The 21,936-nt window shown below is 34.5% G+C and overlaps 1 protein-coding gene across 1 annotated transcript in view; it reads left to right on the top strand.

Moving 5' to 3' along the window:
• The window catches only part of LOC120630333 (zinc finger homeobox protein 3), a 189,498-nt gene that overhangs the window by 5,907 nt on the left and 161,655 nt on the right, over nt 1-21,936 (top strand). The window contains exon 2 of the mRNA XM_039899531.1: nt 21,218-21,220. The gene's annotated coding sequence lies outside the window, so the exon portion shown is untranslated. The remainder of the gene's footprint in view (nt 1-21,217; nt 21,221-21,936) is intronic.

The raw sequence follows: 21,936 nt of genomic DNA, 5'->3' as shown, positions 1-21,936 counted from the left end.
TTCTCGTAACATTAATAATAAGATAATGATAACGTTACGATATTATTGTTACTGAATCACGTTTAAAAAATTTAACGGATCTAAATACAATTTTGCCCACAACAGCGCATTATTTGACATTAATAGAGTTCCGGAGGAAAACAGAAGTGAAGACACGGCAAAAACCATACTCACAAATAATTTGCCGTTTGTAAAATGCAAAATAAAAATCTACAGATTTAATAATGTCATAATAATTATTTTATGATGCAAAATAAGACTATTAATAGCGCTAGTATTAATATGCTAATTTAGTTAATTTCATTCGATATTAGGACTACTTTGCTATTAGAAATATTAGCAACTTTATTATTTTAAAAAGATAAATCAAATTTATAATTCCATTAAATAAATCATAATAAAATCATTATATGTTTTATGCATAGCGTATGTGTTTTGCATTATACAATTCTATATTGACCACACTACAGTCAACGGTTTCGATTATTTTTAAATATAGAACGACTAGAATCGATTTGCGGCAGGCCGATTTGCGAATGAGGTTGACCATTGATCAGATAGCAACCCTGACCTTGCCCAAGCACTCACACACGCGCCCTACGCACGCGATGCACACTATGCGAAAACATCATGACGTTGCGGTTGAACATTCGAATAAAATTATTGGCGTAGGAATATTTTTCAAACAAAACGAGTTCTTTTTTTGAATAGTCAGGGGTTTGTAACCTAAAAATGAGTTTCTTATTAGGTAATACACTCTTTCTTATTTAAAATATTGAATTTTAATAAATATTCAAATGCACAAGTAGGTATCCATAATACAATGAAATACTGATATTCCTGTTCATAATTTAATATCGTTCCTTTTATTAATAATAATCTGCTTAATGAATGCCACATATTTCAATGTTTTTTCATTATTAACAACAAAATATAATACCAAAATTTATGCAATTGACATTTAAAAATGCATAAATTAACAATGTTAATCGATATAATATAATTTTCTCACAATTATTGCAATAAATTAATAAACTCCACTTCGAGGTAGATTAGGAGTAATAAAAATAACAATTTATAGATATAAAAATTAACATATTTTTCGTGTGACAATGATCTTATAAGAACTGCATACAAAATTATTATAATTACCGTATAAATTAGTTTGTTGACACGAAAGCCAAATTTAAATCTTGAACATTAAAATTAGTCGTGAGATAATCATGCAAACTTCTCAAGTAACAACTAAGATCGTGATATTTTAATACTGCTAGAAAAAGGGTACACCCAAAATTAGTCGGCAAGAAACGCATAACAGCAGCGCAGCCAAAATACGTCCTTAGCGTAATAAAGTTTGAATTCGAGCCGAAGTCTTGAAAGCTCGAACGCATATGACGGCTGATTGGCGTAGTGGGCAGCGACACTGCTTTCTGAGTCCAAAACCGTGGGTTCGATTCCCACAACTGGAAAATGTTTGTGTGATGAACATGAATGGTTTTCTGTGTCTAGGTGTCTATATGTACCTATATCATAAGTATTTATGTATTCATAAAAATATTCATCAGTTTTCCAGTACCAATAACACAAGCTACGCTTACTTTGTGGCTAGATAGCGATGTGTGTAATTTCGTAGCTAGACATGTTTTAATTCGAAAAATGTTTTTTTCTTGTCTACTTAAACATAATGCACAATGTATAAGTTTACCAGAATTTGCCTTATGAGGTTCAAATTAAAACAAAGATTAGACTAAAACAGATGCAAATATTCGTGATATTAAAACCAGGCTTAGTCGAGGTTTTGTACTGATCACATAAATTAAAGGCTCTGATTAGATTAGTTTATAGAAAAGCCAACGCGTAATAGTAATATTGTTGTTTTTTTTTATAAACCAATAAGTTGACAGACCAAAAAATTTACCACCATGCTAAGTGTAAAGCCACCGCCTATAAACACTAAGCAGGGCATGCAAGGATTTCGTCCTGCAACATGCCACTCTGTGCCCATAAACCTGAGGTGTAGGTGTTAAGACTCATGTGCCTGTAATTACACCAGCAATCACGCCCTTTAGATCGGAACAAAGCATTGCCACAACGCTGCTTTGCTGCTTTGCTGCAGAATTAGCATGGCGGTACTACTTCTTCGGACGAGCTTTGCCGCAGAACGCTCTACGACCATTAACGATTGCAGGTTAAACTCAAAATAAACTTCAGATAAGAACGTAACGTAATTGCTATAAGAATGATAAAATGTCGTATAGTGTGACCCAACTCGTTGACAGCGCGAAGACACCCTTGCAGAACTTTCCTCACTAACCCACTAAATAAACACAGTACAATGAGGCACTAACGATCCGACGTTTGATACAAAAACCACTCGTCACGACCGAGTTTCGCGCTAATCTACCATTTCACCAACATTCCGGTTAACTTCGAAGAAGTTAAGTCACCCTTAATAAAAATCTCCCAGACCGATTAACATTTCAGAAATCAAAACAGCCGAAAGGCACGCGATCGGTTCACGAAACAAAGAATATACTCGTAAATCCCTTTAACGTCCATTACCTACCATCTATTATTGATTTAATTTTTTCCCACTTTTCATGCGGGCTGCCTCTCTGTATCTATGTGTGTACTGCGTTGTATAATAATTAATGTGAGCGGCTTTGTAAGTGTGGGTGTATGCATTCGCAACACACATAATTAGTGAAATAGGGGGTCGATATTATTAATGAGAGGGGGGAAGAGGGGTGTGGATTGTTATCTAGTCGAGCTTTTGTGTTCTTTTCTATAGATCGGCCGTCTATTGATTGTTTAGTCGATACTTTGGTCGGTCTTTAATTATAGGGGCTAACTGGCTAACTGAACGAACACCTCGCTTGACACATTAATAGCGTCTATGGGGACGGTTATAATTTTCCATAATTATTCATTTGAACGCGAAGTTTCGACAGTTATGAGTTGTATTTAGTTTTAATTTACCACCGTGTTTGTTATTATAAACGACCTGTTTTTGAACTATTAAAAAAAGTTTATTGAACTGACAGTTTATTTTGATTTTATATCTGGTTAAAATGATATATTCTATTTGTAAAACTTTATTGCACACATATTCATTAATACAGACAAAAAAACAAAATAACAGTAAAAAAGAATAATATAAACATTTGGCGTGTAAAGGTGGTCTCAAGCATACGTTCTTCTTTAATTAAAATTTAAGAAATAAAACATTTATTTCAAGAAGGCCTTCAGGAGGTACTTCATAAACTCTTTTGAAACGTCTTATATGTTTTTTTTTGTTATAAATAGTTATAACCGTAATTTGGTCACGTAAATGTAACGTCTGTGATTTACCTCTTTGGATATATTGACCTTAAAAAATTTGCATAAACCAAAATATTTACGTTCTATGCTTTAAGTTTAAAATAGTAGTAGGTACTTGACATGACGTTTTTAACGTTCCTGGACGTTCCTCGTTCTTCAGGAAAAAATGTTTGTGTAATGAACATGCACGTTTTTCAATGTCTGGGTGTTTGTATATACATTATAAGTATTTATGTATATTATTAATTACAATATTCATCCGTCATATTAGTCCCCATAACACCAGCTACGCTTACTTTGGGGCTAGATGGCGTAGAATATTTATAATTTATTAGTATTTATGTTTTATCATTTTTGTACATTTCTGTTTGTGTGTTTTATACCAACAAAAACATATGAGACATCATGTTGAAAATATTTTTTGATGATGAATTCAAATGATTTCTACAATTTTTTAAGTTTGCATTAATGATTTGTTGATTTATATTTGGTCCATGTTGGTTGAGACACACTTTAGTCAGAGTTTTTTGGGAGTGCAACCTTAAGAATTACGTCCACCGTAACTTAGAGTATTGCACGGAAGTTTCTGCAACTTGCCATTTTCTTTTTATTGCCTTATACTTATCATCTATTGAATCAAATGCACAATGATAATTGAGTAAATGTGTTGCAGAATTTTATAAAATTAGAATTCTGGAATGGGTACATTGATAGAGAAATCATAAAACGTAATCCAATGATCGAGAGTATCAAAGTGAACAACCATTAAACGCCTCGCACTGTGTTATTAACGTCATGTCCTTTACTTCAACTGCATCATTAATAAGCCATTTAAACAGCCTGTATCATTGACACCTTGTAATTATTGATATAATGAACGGTTTGACATGTCCAACACGTCTGATTTCAAACAAGACGCAACGATACTGACATGTGAAGAGACCGCTGGTACTTCACTGATTAATAAGATGGGGTTGCGACTTGCGAGCAAGGGGTACCAAGCCACCCCACGCCGACTCCCTCGCGCCTTACCCACAAAACAAAAAAAAATGTGACTCATCAACCCACACTAACAAACAAAACAACTCACACTATCACCTAACGCATAATAACCACGCATTCAAATTATCAACCTTAACATACAGGGTAAAAGGTTCCAATTAGAATAGAAGCGTTCGCACTTAAGCAAAGTTAGGTCTCCTATAATCGTTCATTATCGCACACATACAAAGATCATTCACGTATTGTCCACGCATACATGTATGTGTTAATTATATCGGAAAGTAGTGGGTAGGGGTTAGTTGATTTGATTAATTCCAGCTAGAAGAAACGGCCTTACTAGATATATTCTATAAAAATTGGTATACCAACCCGAATCAAATTATCAGCGAACTCTTGCTATCAGTCATTAGACCAATTTGAATTAATAAAATGCCAATTGGAGAGTTCATAAACATAAAACAATCCTTAATTTTTATTTCAGAATAAGAAAAATCTATATTCAAGTAGGCCAATTTTTGCATTATTTTTGCAATTCTCCATAAAATTGCATTCGTGTAAACTTGTATTAAGGTAAGGTAACTACGATGATCAAGTTTGTCATTAGTTGATAGTTTTACTTTTACCTTATAATTAGAATCAATATCGTCGGTCTTATTACTCACAGGCCTCTTTTTTCGTAGAAGAAAATAATTTCGAGTCTTTACCTTTGAAGATATGACTAATAACCGGGTAAATGTTTTGAATCACGGTTGTGGATATTTCTTTGGTTTACGTCTGATATGGTGGTAGGAAAAAGCCAATACCTAGCTTTGCTCGGCTCGATCAGGGAATCGAAACCAGAACGACGTAATACTTTGTTGAACATGGTAACTAAAAGACCTACGAGCTAGATATACAAAAAATATCAAAAAAAATCCCAAAATTGTCGTCATTAAAAAAAAAGATTGCAACACTAATAGGAAATTAAGTGAGTAATCAAAAGATCAATTTCCCGAAATAAGGAAAGTATTCTTTGGTCGCCCATCGGAAGTTGTTGGGAAGCTCTTGGCAAATCGCTCCGACTGTTCACAGCCAATCCTGTTCTAAAAGATGTATCGTTGTATTTAAATATATTGTAAGATACTCCTGATCCTTTCCTTTTCAATTTTTTGTATGGGACTTTATATTTTTCATTACAATTATAATAGTATTTTTTAATTACTACTATAGTAATATAATATATATATATATATAAATATAAATAGAATATAATTTTTATTAATACATAACTATAACCTAAAATAAACTATTTAAAAACTAAATAAAATCTAAAACGTCCTCGAAACGACCGCAGCGAGGCACAGTTCCTAAGATGCTGGCAGCATTGCCCCTTTGGATGGCCAAACTAATTCGTTGGCTGGTAATGGGTTGATATGATGATGATGATGAAACATGTGCCAATTGTAATGTTCCTAATAATTTAACGAGCGCTCATTCTATACACATAAGAATAGATCTTACATTTACTTATCTTTAATCTTAGGTATATAAATTAATCAGAAGCCTAATAATAAATTATATATAATACTAATAACTTCAGCGGCGATAACCCAGTGGGAAGGACTTCGACTTCACTTTCGGGGAGGCGAGATCGAATCCAAGCACGCACCTCTAATTTTTCTAAGTATTGTGCGTTTTTTTAAGCAATTAAAATATCACTTGCTTCAACGGTGAAACCTGCATGCCTGAGAGTTCTCAAAGGCGTGTGGAGTGTACCAAATCGCTGTGGTGGGCTACGGGCTTAACCCCAACTCAACTAGTTATTATGTCAACATTTCTTGTGTCGGAATAGGGAAATTCGCGTTGCCTTACCCCGTGTACCGAGAAGGATAATAAGGGTGTAAATAACTGGCGTGTGATGATCATTAAAACTCGCCAAAACGAACTGGAGCAGGGTGGAGGGTCAAAGTTCTAATTTCTTCTTGGTGCATAAAAGCTAAGCTAAGCAAATAATGATATTGATATTAGCCTTTTCTCCCTCGCATCACTGTTATCAAATGTATGCTCTGTCTTGGAAGTAAAGCGCTTAGAAAAATTAGTTCATTCTTATGTTATTTAACTTCAACTCAACTACGGATATTAAGAAAATTATGAAGCTTTACGACTCAAATTCAAATTCAAATTCAAATTCAAAATTCAATTCAAATTCAAAATTCATTTATTTCAAGTAGGCCTAATATAAGCACTTTTGAAACGTCAAGTCTGTCTGTTTGTAGTGATTCTACCACCGGTTCGGAAGGCAGATTCTACCGAGAAGAAGCCGGCAAGAAACTCAGCAGTTGCTCTTTTCCAACATCAACAATTTACATTTTGTATTTTAACATTCATTTTTCTATCTTGTGAGAGCTGAAAGTGGAGCCGGATGCTTCCAAGCAACCTTATCATTAAAAAATTCATCAATTGTATAGTAACCTCGCTCTAATAAATCAATAAATAACATACCCCAGATATTTTATAGTTTCACTATGTCGTAACTTCGTATTGAAGAGTGTACTGTTTTCGGGACTCCAAACTATGTCCACGAAGCCTCGCGTGCTTAATATTGCCAGAAACGAGAAAAAAGGCGCTCGAAATTTTTATTATCGACCGAGCCCGACCCGATATGAAGCACTGACAAATTGCTACAGTTTATAAACAAATTTTACATTTTTTCACCGAGCGACTCGCTGCACCTGCGATAAATACGTTTTTTTAATTGCATGCTCGCAATATTTGCTTTAAATAGTGTCGACGTGTCAGGCGATTTGCAAAAGTTTGTTCTCAGTTTTGCCGAAATTTTCGATAATAAATTCTTGAATTGCCAAAATAGTACCGTAAATTGTTTTCACCGTTTTGAATTGTAATTTCATATAAAGTTTTTTCCTGTAACCAAACGGTGTAAGGCTACAAATATCACTAGATACCCTATATTTATTGTAAGCAGTTGTTTGCTATGTTACCAGTGACAATGCAAAACTTTATCGTTGTCATAATTGATGTACAAGACGTAGAAGTATGTCACTAATTTAATTACCAAAGACATATACTTAGCAGCATTGTAATTATCAATTATGTTTTACTTAAATCTGTACTATTTTCAGTTTTATATTAATATATAATAAGTAATATTATCTTTAGATAAAAATATTCCGTACCGTAATTTAGTAGACATGTTATAAGTTTCACCCCAATAATGTAAATCACTTTCTGAGAAGTGTTATCTGCATATGCAAAAATGGCCTCGTGCCGGACTTATGCAAATGACGGGCGATGCATGACACGTACTTCGTTTAAATAAAGTATGAAATTGTGGCTCGTGCTATTATAACGCGACTAATGTATGCTAATGTCGAATCTTATTCTTAGATGATAGTCAAATTTATAAAGAGGGTACTACGCTAGCCCGCGCGTGGACTCTTCTTATGCAAAGTAAGATAGTTTGTACCCCAGTATTTTATAGTATTGGGGTAGGTTTGGAAAAAAATTGCAATACTACTTATCATCTTTACTGTAAAGCAATTCTAATTTCATACTCTAGCAGCACAGTGCCATGGTTTTCTATTTTAATCTTAATTGGGCACGAAATGCTTATATTGACTTACTTTTTAAAACCTCTGTCTTGTCTCACCTTTTTATACATATATGACGTAAAATTTAAAAGCATTAAGGGCTGTAGGGGTATTCATTTTAGAGTCACTAATTCTTGGTAAAGAGTGTATTACCTTAGATTGTCAGAGATACTGAAAAAAAAAATCCTCCGAAACCTGTAATTAACCCTGAATTTTAATTAATATTATTAAGTAATTGGAATAAAAATTATTTTTAATCATCCCAATTATATCGTCATTTAATAATAGTGAAGCTTTTCACTCCCATTAAGTAGACCACATTCTAAGAAGTTTTATCAGCCTATGCAAAAATGGCCTCGTGCCTGACCTATGCAAATGAAGAGCGATGCATAACACTTACTTCGTATAAATAGAGTATGAAATTGTGGCTCGTGCTATTATAACGCATCTAATATATGGTAATGTACTCGTAGAATCTTATTCATAGATGATAGTCAAATTTATAAAGAGGGCTATGCTAGCCCACACATGGACTCTTCTTATGCAAAGTGAAACGGGTAAGTGTAACTACCCCTATATTTGACAAAATAAATTTATCGAAACGTGTGCGTTAAATTCAATGTGATTATCATCTTCATCGTTGAAAATATACTGAGTGAGGAGATATTGATGCAATAAGCTTTATTTTGCCTACATTTCAGTAATATTCCATCACCCATGAAAATTTATTAAGATTTTTGTTGAAGTTGAATACTAAACTTAGAACAGAGTAACTACAAAGTTAACTCAGAAAGTAACTCGCATAATTAATTATTTCAAAAACCTCGACTATTGTCACTTTAGTTTTTAACTAGTTGTGCTAACTCGGTTTCTGCTACCCATCTCAACCTAAATTTGATTGCACAGAGACAGTCTGAGCAAAAATGAGTATAATCTCCAATGCTTCTTTACAAATTTAATGAATAAACGCTGCAGTTTAACATGGCTAAAGAAAATGAAATTGGAATTTCTATAACTAAAATATTAAATATTACAATAACTAACGACGACGAATAATATACGACTACTAACACAACCCACATTCGAAGAAGTGCTACTATCTGTATATGCAAAAATATTAGCCTCGTGCCGGATCTATGCAAATGGCATGCCATGCATGACACGTACTTCGTTTAAATTAGCTATGAATGTGTCTCGTGCCGTTATGGAACGTCTAATGTATGGTAATGTATAAAAGAAGATAGTCAATTTTGATGCTCACCTACGAACGTATGCTAATTCGCACGTGGACATTTCTTATGCAAAGTACTTACAGCTTCCGTCGCCGAATGTGATAGAAAATCAAAATTACTTTGACAAGAATGATGCAGTTTAGTCAAATATTTAGATGATTTGCATATACATAAATCACAAATGATAAAAATTTATCTTACTTTTAACTCTTTCCTTCAAAGAACAAGAAATAATATGAAATTAACTAGAGTCTGAGGGGTAGTGTTAAGATTAAATCACCATTCCGAATTAGAGCAGTCCTCCAAAAGGCTTTAAATTTCTCTCTCCTGTGCCAGCTGTGGGACAGATATAGTTTTGAAGGCTGCATCCAAACACATTAAATCTATTTAGTTTGATTTAAGAGATTAATGAACTATTAAAAATCCTATTCAAACACAAAACCGTGTCGTAGTTAAGGATCAAACTTATGGATTGATTAAAAAAATATGTTTTGCAAATCATAATTTCGTCTTAATTAAATTACTTCACAATAAGCCTAAGCTCATCATAACTCAAATACTCGAAACCGTTAATAAGAAAACGTGGTTTAATGGATTGGGTTTATGTAATTTACCTACCTAAGATATCTAATCTGTAACATAAACGGTATAGTTTGATATAGAACGTCCCACCTGTCCCCACGATTGTCACACCCCATACCTACACGGCAACGGCAGTCGATATTCTCGAATTTCATATGTATCTCTAATTTCAATAACACCCTTCGCTACCTGTGCCATCTCATCTACATATCAATGTTCGTATCGTCTCGGAAATTTCTTTTCTTTCACTAAAACCCCATCCACACGATCGGAACGTTCGTCCGACTAACTGGCATTGTCGTTTATAGTCGGCACCAGTTTTACCTAAAGGAACGTCCCTAAACATATATTAGTAATTAATGTAGTTCGATCTCAGTATAGAAGATCGCATGTGATATTAACGATTCTTTGACGATTAGTAGGTACAGGTAAATATAAGATTAAAATTGTCGATGTATATATATATTGTAAGTTTAATTATGCAGCGCTAGATCATTTATTGATGAAAGTTATAGGCTGTATCATGACGCGACCACGAGCTACCGCGGGATGAATTTCGTGAAACACATAACATTCTGACGCGATATACGCTAGTTAGCGTATATCGCGTCAGAATGTTATCATGAACTGAGCTATTTAATTATGACACTTTAGTATACTCAGTAAAAATAACCTTCAGAGTCAGACCGTGTGGAAGGTGCATAAAATATGCAAAGCCCGTGCTCCATATCATTACAATGAATTTCACTAAAATTGGATCACCCTACATTGTCATACCCTTTCGTAATGGTTTCGGTTCGTAACGAACTATTTGAAATAGGATATACGTGCTGTTTTCACTAAGGGCCAAAAACTAAGTTTCTTGACTAATCAATGTTATGCTTTTTAGATTTAGTTTCTTATGTGGATATTTATTATTATTATTATTTTTGTATAATTTACTCGGTAATTTTAATAATTATAAACTTTGGTCATGTATTATTTTTGTAACATCGTAAAATTGTTTTTTAAACTTAATTTACAGATGGTTGAATCAATTGATTATTACAATCAAAATTATTATTGAAATAACGACAGATTTGTATGACATTCAGAAAGTGTACAGTTAGGTAACTACTTTGAAATAAAATATTTGATTTGATTTGATTTGATAATACTAAAGATAGTCGCTACTCATAAAATACAGAGAATCCGTGTTTTCACTGAGCAAGTATCAGAAGATTAATATTACATGACATTTAGATCCAGTAAACACAAACCCGTTCATTTAGTCGAGTTAAAATAAAATATGTAACGAAGTGCAGTTAACTCAAATTTCAATCTATATTGAAAAAACGATATTGAAAGAAGTCGGTTTAAACTGTAACAAGCTTCATAGATACAAAATTTTAATTCATAACCCATTGAATAAACTTAAGAATTAGTGTTTACGTTATATGGAGCATGAGTTAAGATCGCGGCAAACACAAAGTAATCCCGCAGATGCAATAATTCGTAACAATTATCTGATAAGGATCATCACGTTTACCCTCCTTCCCACACTGCTACTCGTACTAACTCGACATTCAATAGTCATCTCGATACATCCCATCCATTATCTAGCTTCCTCTTAACCCTTCCGACTGTCTACAAAGCAATGCCTTGAATTTATGCATGCACCTAACAATGGCCGCATCGGTTGCATAATTTGATTAGAGAACTTTTGTCGGCTAAGGGCAGGTATCGGATCGTAAAATTAAATTTAGACCTACAGTTGGTTAATTTTCGGATTCTCCCGACCCAACCTCTCCACCGTGAAGGGGTCCGACCGTGTATCATTTGCAACAATGAAGCTCGATCAATTATTATTTTCGCGCACCTTTAGTGAAATTTCTAGTTGTTAGAATAACGGTCGATGTATTGTCGCACGGGGCACGCACTCTTTATAGGTATTTGGATATATTTGCATATATCAGTTATTGATTGAAAAAATATTCAAATATCAGCCGTTGATCGCAGTCGTTACGGTTCTCGCAACTTGAGTATGACAATAGAGATCCCGATTATAATTAATAGTTCTATTGATGCATTTACTTAATATACACACTTGCGCCTTCGTTACCTACACAAACTTGATCACCCACACATACAAACTCATATACACAATGTTTATACCGATTCCGGACCGTGAGACTACTATGAGACACGCCTGAAAATCAGCGCTGCAGTTGACTTTGACTGCAACACCAAGCTTAAGTAGACATGTGTGCCTGGTAGTTTAAAAATCTGCATGGTACCTACCTACCAATCTGTCAGTTTTTATAGTGCTTTGGTTTGAGTAAACTATATATTTTTTATATTTAGTTCATTGATTAGTGAGGATCAATGAAATAATAGCAGACTTCCATTGGCGTGCACAGGGTTTTTGGCCAGGCAAGCCATTAAACAAGCATCAATACAAAACGGACAACACTTCTCCAATACAGTTTTACTAAATTGTTGCGATAAACAATGCATTTATGAAGTACACGCGACTGCAGATCTCTATCACTACAACTGGTGTAAAGAGTAAGTAAGCGTGATTTAACGATCTAAAATTCGTACAACTGTGAATCATTTTGAGTCTAGTTGAAGACATGGTTTTCACGTCGGTCAGGTTACATTTTAGGACTCATACGACATAATATGCGTCTCAGCTTCTGTAAGTATGTACTTATTTCAGATTTATTCTATTTAAAAGCTTTTTAATTATTTTCCTAAGGATGCTCGGTTTTCTGAAACGAGCCTTAAGAGCGAATTGTGAAGGATCGGTGTGGTATTGCATAAAATGCCACTCTACAAATTCGTCTGGCTATCAGATATTAGTCTTGGTGTTCATTGCATATCATGACTTCCGAATAAAAGATATAATAGGTGTGAAACCTCTATATCATTATCTGTTCTATGCTAAAGGACTGAACGTTAGTACTAAAGTGTATTCTCTAGAAAATAAATATTACAATGTGAATTGTATAAACTATGAAAATATTTATGGTTAGTACTCGTAACTTCAGGGAAAAACTAAACACTATGGTAAATTTATAAGACGTGACGACAGCCGATTAGCGCAGTGAGCACAGACCCTACTTTCTGAGTCCGAGGCTACGGTTTCGATTCCCAGAACTGGAAAATATGTTTATGTTTGTAATATGTTTATCGTTGTCTGGGTGTTATCTGTACATTATAAGTATTTATGAATATAATTAAAAAAATATTTATGAGACATCTTAGTAGCTTGTCTAAATGGCGATGTTTGTACTTGTACTATTTATATATTTATTTATTCATTTATTTAATATGCCCATCGCTCTAGATGAACACCATAAGCAAAGTTTGTTGCAGTTGCATTGTAGACAAAGCCAGTCATTGTCATACGTGGTACAGTCGGCACAAAACTATACCCACATCATTGTGAGGGAGCGAAACCTAATTGTGACGCCATGTACGCTGGAAACATTGCATGGAACCACGTCAGTTCCCGACAGCGCCCGCGATCTCCGTGAATAGCTTTTGTTCTTGCCTGTACAATAATGTCACAATATGAAACACTAGGAGTTGATAGCTAACATTCTGTATAACCTTTCTGGCGCAAAAGACCAAAGATTCTTTTGACGTACGATTGGCGCATTGGGCAGCGACCCTGCTTTCTGAGTCCAAGGTCGTGGGTTCATTTTTCACAACTGGACAGTTTGTGTGAATGAAAAGAAGTATGATTGTTTTTCAGTGTCTGTAAATTATTCATAAAATTATTCATCAGTTATCTTAGTACCCATAACACAAGCTACGCTTACTTCGGGGCTAGATGGCGATGTGTGTATTGTCGTAGTATATTTATTTATTATTGTTAATTCTAAGAAATCTTCTAGTTTAACCTTTGATACCCATTTTGAAGAAGTTATGAAAAAATATGCTTTCCGCCATTTTTTAGCGTTGATTATCTTTAATTTTTATCAAAAGCTAACAACACTCCCGCGTTATTCACTTCTCAAACAAAAAAAAACAAAATCAAAATTGATTCATCCGTTCGGAAGCTACGATAAACAGCCATACTACCAGTTGATAGTCATTATTTGAAACCAGATATAATTTTCCAAGGTAAAATATAAACAAACAACATTACAAATACCAAAATATATATAGGCTCATATCCCGAGGCTAATAAAAAAATGGATCAACTTAAGCACGCGTGGTAATGCAGTAGGTATAGACGCTCGTGCTATAACTTACCTAATGTGATTCACACATAAATTTCCATACGAATAAGAATTTATATCAGTAAGTCATCTTAAGGTACTAAGTACTTTGCATGTATTAGAGGCGCGTGCGGTATAAACTATCACATTTGCATAGTGACATCTTATATAGGGTCGATATCAGTACGAATTGATATGGTAAATAATTTATCTATACGAAGTACTTCTTATAAATGTAACCCTCTGTACGTTTGATAAAATTTAATACAGAAAAGAAAACATTAAGGTACTTTAAAAGGATATCTCTGCCTCATATCATTATTGTTCATGTACAACTATTTATACCATATTTTTATATATATACTATTTATTTTTATATTCATATCATTATAACGAAGTCCTAACAGTTGAACAGTTGTTAGGACTTCGGTCTCCCACTCGGAAGAACCGAGTCTTATCACCTCTGTCTTTTCAAAGTTATATGCTTTAGAGCAAATAGTTTAGAGCTTTCAATTAGTTTAGGAAAATATCGTGAGGAAAACTGCAAGCCTGAGAGTTCTTCATGGTGTATTAAAATGCGTATCAATCCGCACTTTGCGAGTATTGTGGACTATTGTGTGTAACAGAGAGGAGAAAGTCAAAAAGTCGATAATTATTTGGAGTCATCATCAAGATTGGTTTTATCAGTTTAATAATTGACCCAATGGGTACAGGCTGATTTCTAGTAAGGGAAGCGAATAGAGCCTAGCCACCGTGGTATGAACTGGAACTCAAATAAGTCACTCAAATACCTAGTTATCGTTTTAAGTCGTTATTGGCTAAACGTACGGGGCACGGAGTTACGTCGAACCTCCAGTTACCGTCCTTTTTTTTTTTGTCTCGTGGGGAAATCCTCATGGATACCACTACACCACGGGGAGGTGCAGTGGTTATGCCGGACTCTTACTGACTAAAACCCCACGGTGTTCCGGAACGCTTTCGCACACAACCGCAACCCAGTCAGCGGTGCCTACTGAGGCACTAAGCAGGCACTTCTCTGTAACAACTTCGGTTCAGGAACACAGGGTATGCCTTTCAACTCGAGGACCAAACTCCGACAAGCGACAGAATCCCCGTATCTATCACCCGGCCAGTTACCGTCCTGGATCAACTTGGCTTAATCTTCATCATCATCATCATATCAACCCTTTACCGGCCCACTACAGGGCACGGGTTTCCTCCAACAGTAAGACCATAGTCCAGCGCTGGCCCAGTGCTGATTGGTCGACTCAACACACCTTTGAGATCATTATGAACAGCTCTCAGGCATGCAGGTTTCCTCACGATGTTTTCCTTCACCGTTGGAGCAAGTGTTATTTAACCGAGAGCTCAACCTTACTAATGATAAATATGTAACTTTTTTAAATAATATATAAGATAATAAAAGATAAAGAACTAACATATTACATAGGCAAGTACTAGGTAGTTAAAATATAAAAATACAAACACCTATATTACTGTGACAACTTGCTATCAAATTAAATAATTTATGATCTTTAGATATGAACTTATTACGTCCTCCACATAATATATAACACTTAATATAATGTACCTATTTTCGTATAGAGGTATTAAGACAACTTTATTAAGTAAGTCACATTTACTAAACAATCATAAAATTCTACAGAATAGAAAAAATGCTTTGAAAATACAACTACATTTTAATAGGTATAAAATATGCTAATTCAATTGCAATTATAAAATGTTTGCTGCAGATATACGGAGTCATAATAGTAAAAGAGCTAGTGAACGTTACATTCAAAATATATTGTTGGTAAGTACATTGGGGAAAGTAACTTTTGTTATAACTTAGCAGACTATAAATGTATGATTACTTGAATTGATATTATTACAATCCCAGATAAGTCCATTAATATAAAAAAAATATATATATAAATTTTAATAATAAAGGCCGTTAGTCTGCCAAATCTACTTATAATACACTGTTTTATGTCTCCAATGTTACAAAGTGAAACGCAGAGATTGCCTAGTTACGAACTCGTTCATAAAGTGGATTGTTTTATGCACGTGTGAACCTCTCTGCTAATACTCATATATCTAAATAAATAGTGGGTGTTATACTGAAAAAGGCTTAACCTCTATGCTATGTTTAGAACGCCTCATAGTTACACGAGTGTGTAGGTATTACTAACACCGAGCCCACGTCATGGACGCTTAATTCTCATTACCTCTTCACATCGGCTTTCAACACGCGATTTACTAAAGATTTCTTTGTATTTTGTAAAAGGAATTAATCTTTTTCTCTAAGCCTAAAGTGATAAATTTATGACAGTCTTAGTCTTGTCTGTCTAGTCTCTCTGTAATAATAAATAGGCTACAATATAACAATGATTGTTTTGAATAAAGAAGTGGACTACATTTATTACAATATTGTGTAATTAGTTAAAAAAGAAAACTAACTAACTACCTAACTGTGCACTCGTTCAGGCATGCATGTTTCCTCACAATGTTTTCCTTCATAGGTATGGAAAAGTGATATTTTACGCTTTAATTAGAATCGCACATAGCTCCGAAGAGTTAAAGGTGCGTGAAAAAAATTCCGGGATCGAAGTCGGTCTGTCCGATGCTCTTACCACTAGGCTATCACCGCTTCGCGGGATTATACACGGTATCAATGAAGCAAATAGGATACACGCCAACTCCTTGTCTATGGGGTTCATAACCAAATAACAGTTTTTATTACAATGTAGAAAATTTTCCTAGAGGCAAATTAAATACCGCTACAGATATTCGTGCAATATTCAAGCAACGAATTACTGAATCCTAAACTGAAATTTTTACTTTAATTTATGGTACCGAATTTATATTTTTAACGCATGGGGTCTGGCAAATTATATTAATTCCATACCGATTTCACATATCGATTTCTTTGCGAAATCGTACCTGAACGCTAAATCGCTTAGCGGCACGTAAAGCTATCGGTAGGACTATAAGTAGCCAAGGCGAAATCGTACAGGAACGCGATATTGCTTAGCGGCATATCTGTATCGGTGATAACTACCCACGGCCGAAGCCAGAGAAAATTCAAAAATTATAAATGACCAAATTGCCTTTGCCGGGAATCGAACCGGAGATCTTCAACTTAAAACACCAGCGGTCACCACTGCACCAGAAAGGTCGTCAAAAAAACCTACTTATGAAGAAATTTTGTGAATACAGGTATAAATCACGGTATGGCTTTACGGTAGGGTGTTTTATTTAAACCGATATCCTTGCAAAGTGTACAGTTTCTAACCTCGACAACACCTCACATAATTATAAATACAAGTAGGTGCATGTACACATTGCAAGTGTAAATGAGTGAGGCCTAGAAACCCTACCGCTGTTGCACTGGCCTGAAGGGCTTCGCAAATTAGCCAGCGCAGTAATTAAATACAGTATAATTACTTAATGCAATCAACCTTTAGATCAGCTTAACTATATCCGCGATGCAAACTTTCATTCTTATATATATATTCAATGAGACAAGGTTGCTTGGAAGCATTCGGCTCCGCTTTCATCTCTCACAAGATAGAAAAATGAATGTTAAAATGTAAAATGTAATTTTTTTATGTTGGAAAAGAGCAACTGCTGAGTTTCTTGCCGGCTTCTTTTCGTTAGAATCTGCCTTCCGAACCGGTGGTAGAGTCACTACAAAAAGACAGACTTGACGTTTCAAAAGTGCTTATATTAGGCCTACTTAAAATAAATGAATTTTGAATTTTGAATTTTGAATTTTGAATGAACATTAAACCTTAATGTGCTGAGTACTCCAAAATGAGGTGGAAAGAACTTTGACTATTAATTATCTATGTAGTACAGCGAAACAAATATATTTTACAGCGTTCTTCGTCCGGGTTTTTTACGATTTTTACTGAAACCGCTCGTTTTTCTGTAATAAAAAGTAGCCTGTGCTACTCTCCGACCATTCATCTAACTCTGTACCAAAATTAAAGTCGTTCGGTTGCTTAGTTAGAGCGTAATGTAAGGACTGACAAACAAACTTTCCTCATCAAGAGCCTATTACAGTCCACTGCTGGACTAAGGCCTCTCCCAACTGAAGGACTTGCCCATAATCACAAAGCTGGGCAGCGGTGCAACGGTGATCGCAGTAGTTGGCAGAAGTAGAACAGAGGACGCTGCTGTCCCCTCTCCGTTATAGTCGCTTAGTCGCCTCGTACGAGAAACTCACTTCATATTTATTTTATTAATTTATTTATTTGGTACCTATGACCCATCACTACACACTACAGTATAACATAAATAGAATAATTAAAAACTAAACTAAATAAAAAAAAATATATCTATTTAATATAAAAAAAAGTTACAAATTAAAATTTCTGCGTCCAGGCAGCCCTACGTGGAGTTTAATTTACAACTTGTAAATTGGAGAGTATTATTTATTTACTTATAATATTAGGAAGGATTCTTAACTATATTATATCTGATTTAATGGATATTCAGTTACACAATTCCATAAAATTTTCTCAATAGAAAAAATAGTCGTGAGTTCCCTAAAACGATTTGAAGCACGGCTTTCCATATCTAGATATGAATTAAATATTTTGGATACAATAAAAGACGTGTTATTTTGGCTATGTGAAATTTTAATAAAACTCAAAATTCAAAATTCATTTATTTCAAGTAGGCCTACTTTATAAGCACTTTTTAAACTTCGAGTATATAGTTTTCGTCGAGTGTAGTTTTTAGTGACTCTACCACCGGTTCGGAAAGCAGATTCTACCGAGAAGAGCCGGCACGAAAATCAGTAGTTGTTCTTTTCCAACATCAAGATTTACAATCATTTTTCTATCTTACGAATCTGGAGATGTGAGCGAAGCTGGCTGCTTCCAATCTACCTTGTCATTTCTACTTTATACTACTACTTTTAATAGATATTTCCTCCAGGAAGGTAAGAACAGTTTAATATTCACTGAAGAAATTTGAATCTCTAATATTGACACACGTTATGATTTAGTTGTAGATGGTTTGTGCTTTTATAAATTACCAATTATGGATTTGCGTTATAGATTCCTGCACTTTTTCTTGTTTTAATCTAATATTGACTTTCGCTTGAACACTTACAAACAACTTTTCTGTAGTTTTTATTGACGTCATCATTATGATCCTAAGCCAGTGGCGTGCACTCCATACATGCACAAAAGCACTGCATACCCAAATTATCTTGTATAACTCGTATTGGAGGGAAATGTTTCCATTTTATGCTATGTACTTGCTTTATGCATACCCTGGCCACAAACCCTGTGCACGCCACTGTCCTCAGCCGATTAACTTCTCATTGCAGTCCTTCTCTCTCAAAGGTGAAAGGGTTTTACCGCACTGCATATATTAAACCGGAGCATCCTCAGGATATGTTGACCTTAGAATGAATAATTGTTAAGTACGCGTACGTTATGTAACGCGTGTAGATGGTACATTGCCGTACATCTATTAGGTGTGGAGTATAAGGATTGAAGAAATTTTAATTACCACCATGCAGATTCTCCTGCTTTTCGCGGAGTATAGCAAATTAAGCTTAATTTTCATAATATATCATGGATTTCCACAAAGTAACGCCTACTTCTATCCAATATCCACGGCACTGCTCCAATAAGAGTCGATTATCATGAAATAGTAAAAAATAACTTGAATCGAAGACTTAAAGCTCTCTCCAAAAAACGGAAAAAAACATTGGATGGACAGGTGTTACTTTCCAAAATTCTATGATAAACAATAAAGCTTAATTTGGTATTCCAGCGAAAAGTGTTCTTTTTGCGGAGTATAGCATTCATTGTATATATGAAAAACACCCCAAAACTTAACTAATTTTCTTGGAAATCGAACCTAGAACTTCGCGACCATTAGTTGAAGATAACGGAGTAGTTAAAAATAAAATAAAAAAAAATCTTCTTTAATTATTAATTTGTGCCATTAAATTTAACATAAATTGCCCAATTCACTTGATAATCACGGCAATTCATTACCATAATTTCGTTATTAAAGTCATTTCACGGCGGTTTTACGACAGTTTCATTAATAAATAACCATATCCGGTCTTAACTGTCCGATGATGTTCGATTCTGTAATGTATTATGCGTTTTATATTCTGTTAACTGGTACCCACTGTGCGGCTCGGAACCGGTGAATGAGTCGCGTATTAACCTAATTCAAAGGTAAAGTTACCTATGTTACATACCTTTCTAGTCATAGTAAGGTATCCTGCAATCTGACAACCTCTCTAGCGCAGTGGTTTCATAGCGGTCTTATAAGTTGGAGGATTCTAGTTCGGTTATTAAGGAAATTTTAATTTCAGACTTCAGTCGCAATTAGCACCCGACGATAGCTTCTATTCGGATAAAAGCCGATTAGTGTATAGTATTTTTATGTCTGCCATCAGGTTAGCCCGCTATCATTTAAGACTTTATCATCATTACAGCCAAGGGCTAACTTGTAGTGTAATAAAAAAAATCACACACACACGCGCACACACACACACATACACACACACACACGCACATCTTTTTTTTTTTATTTATTTTGGTAGCAAACTCCAAAATGTTTACCTATGTAGGTATTATTTCTTCCATGGAAATCCGCAGTAGCACGCAGCAACGTTAAAAACTGATAAACATTAATTATTTTACTAGAAAACATACCCAATGTATCTGAATAAAGAAAAATATAAATGTGGGCATATTTATATAATTAGGTTTAGAAGATACTCGTAATTAAGATTTGGAGACACCTAATATCGATCTTTGTAATGAATAGTTCGGGTCCGGCGACGGTGGACCCACACACGTCCGGACGTGTCCGGTTGTCCGACCCATGTCCGTCATCGCTTTCATTCTAATATAAATCGCTGTCAGTGCATTGAATTATTGGATCATAGGATTCATGAGAGACTGGTGTATGGATGCAAGTATTTTTAAGGATGTTAAAGTGTAACTGTTGTGTTTGGTCTGCCTGTGTTTCTCATCGTAGTGCTCGTGCATCGTAGTGTTATATGCTTACATTATCATGTATTTCTCAGCTAATTTCTTTTTTTTACTAAAATTTATATCTTTCACTGGTCTGATCAGCTACTCAAAATATCACTGTGAAATCAATTCAGAAAACCAAAAACACTGAGTAGCTCAGCAATTCGATAAGTAAAAATGAACATAGAACCAAGCAACATGTTACGTGTCCCCATCTGCTTTACAGACGTCCCGTTTGGTGAATATCATCAAGCGAGTCAAAGAAGGTCTTATCACTTATGCTCCTTACAATGTATGTAGCAACTTACTGCAAATTAAACACAGCGTAAACGTATAGCTAAAGAGCTCGAACTCTCTTTATGTTTAACTCTCCGCTTGCATTGAATTAAAATATTCAATGTTGAATAAATACACTGTGTAGGTATTAAAATAATGATTGTATATTGTATGAAATCGACACTCGAACACGATAGGAAACACTGAACTTGAAACCATGCTAAAGTTTAATTTATTATAAATCGTAACAACTCGACACTGCCGTTTAAATTGTAAGACTTTAAAATAATGCCTACGTAAATCTTTGCGTAGGAGTGTGTACACGTTCCTTTATAGAGCGCGAGATATCAGATTTGTCAGATAAAAAGAGCGCTGAGGGTATTGCTGCGCAGTAGGTGATTTTAAGAATAATGTACGATTAAGGTGCTGAGTGCTGCATAATTAAGTTCAAAACACTAAAACTATTATTATATAACTTATTCTTAACTATAAGTCTTTCTAACTAAAAGTTTTTCAACTGACAATTCAGTTAAATTTTCTCGATAGAAAAAAAAAAGACAAAGTAAGTTAGCTTATCGAAGTGACTTCATATTATAATTTATCATACTTCATATAATTGATCTTCATATTATTTTATTTAATTATTTATGTATATTATATTTATATTTTTTTATATATAGAATTGCTATTTCCAGTCTCTCATTGC

Source organism: Pararge aegeria, chromosome 16 (assembly GCF_905163445.1).
Source record: "Pararge aegeria chromosome 16, ilParAegt1.1, whole genome shotgun sequence".
Lineage (NCBI taxonomy): Eukaryota > Metazoa > Arthropoda > Insecta > Lepidoptera > Nymphalidae > Pararge > Pararge aegeria.
Note: the sequence above shows the minus strand (reverse complement) of the source record. Positions and strands in the feature narration are given on the sequence as shown.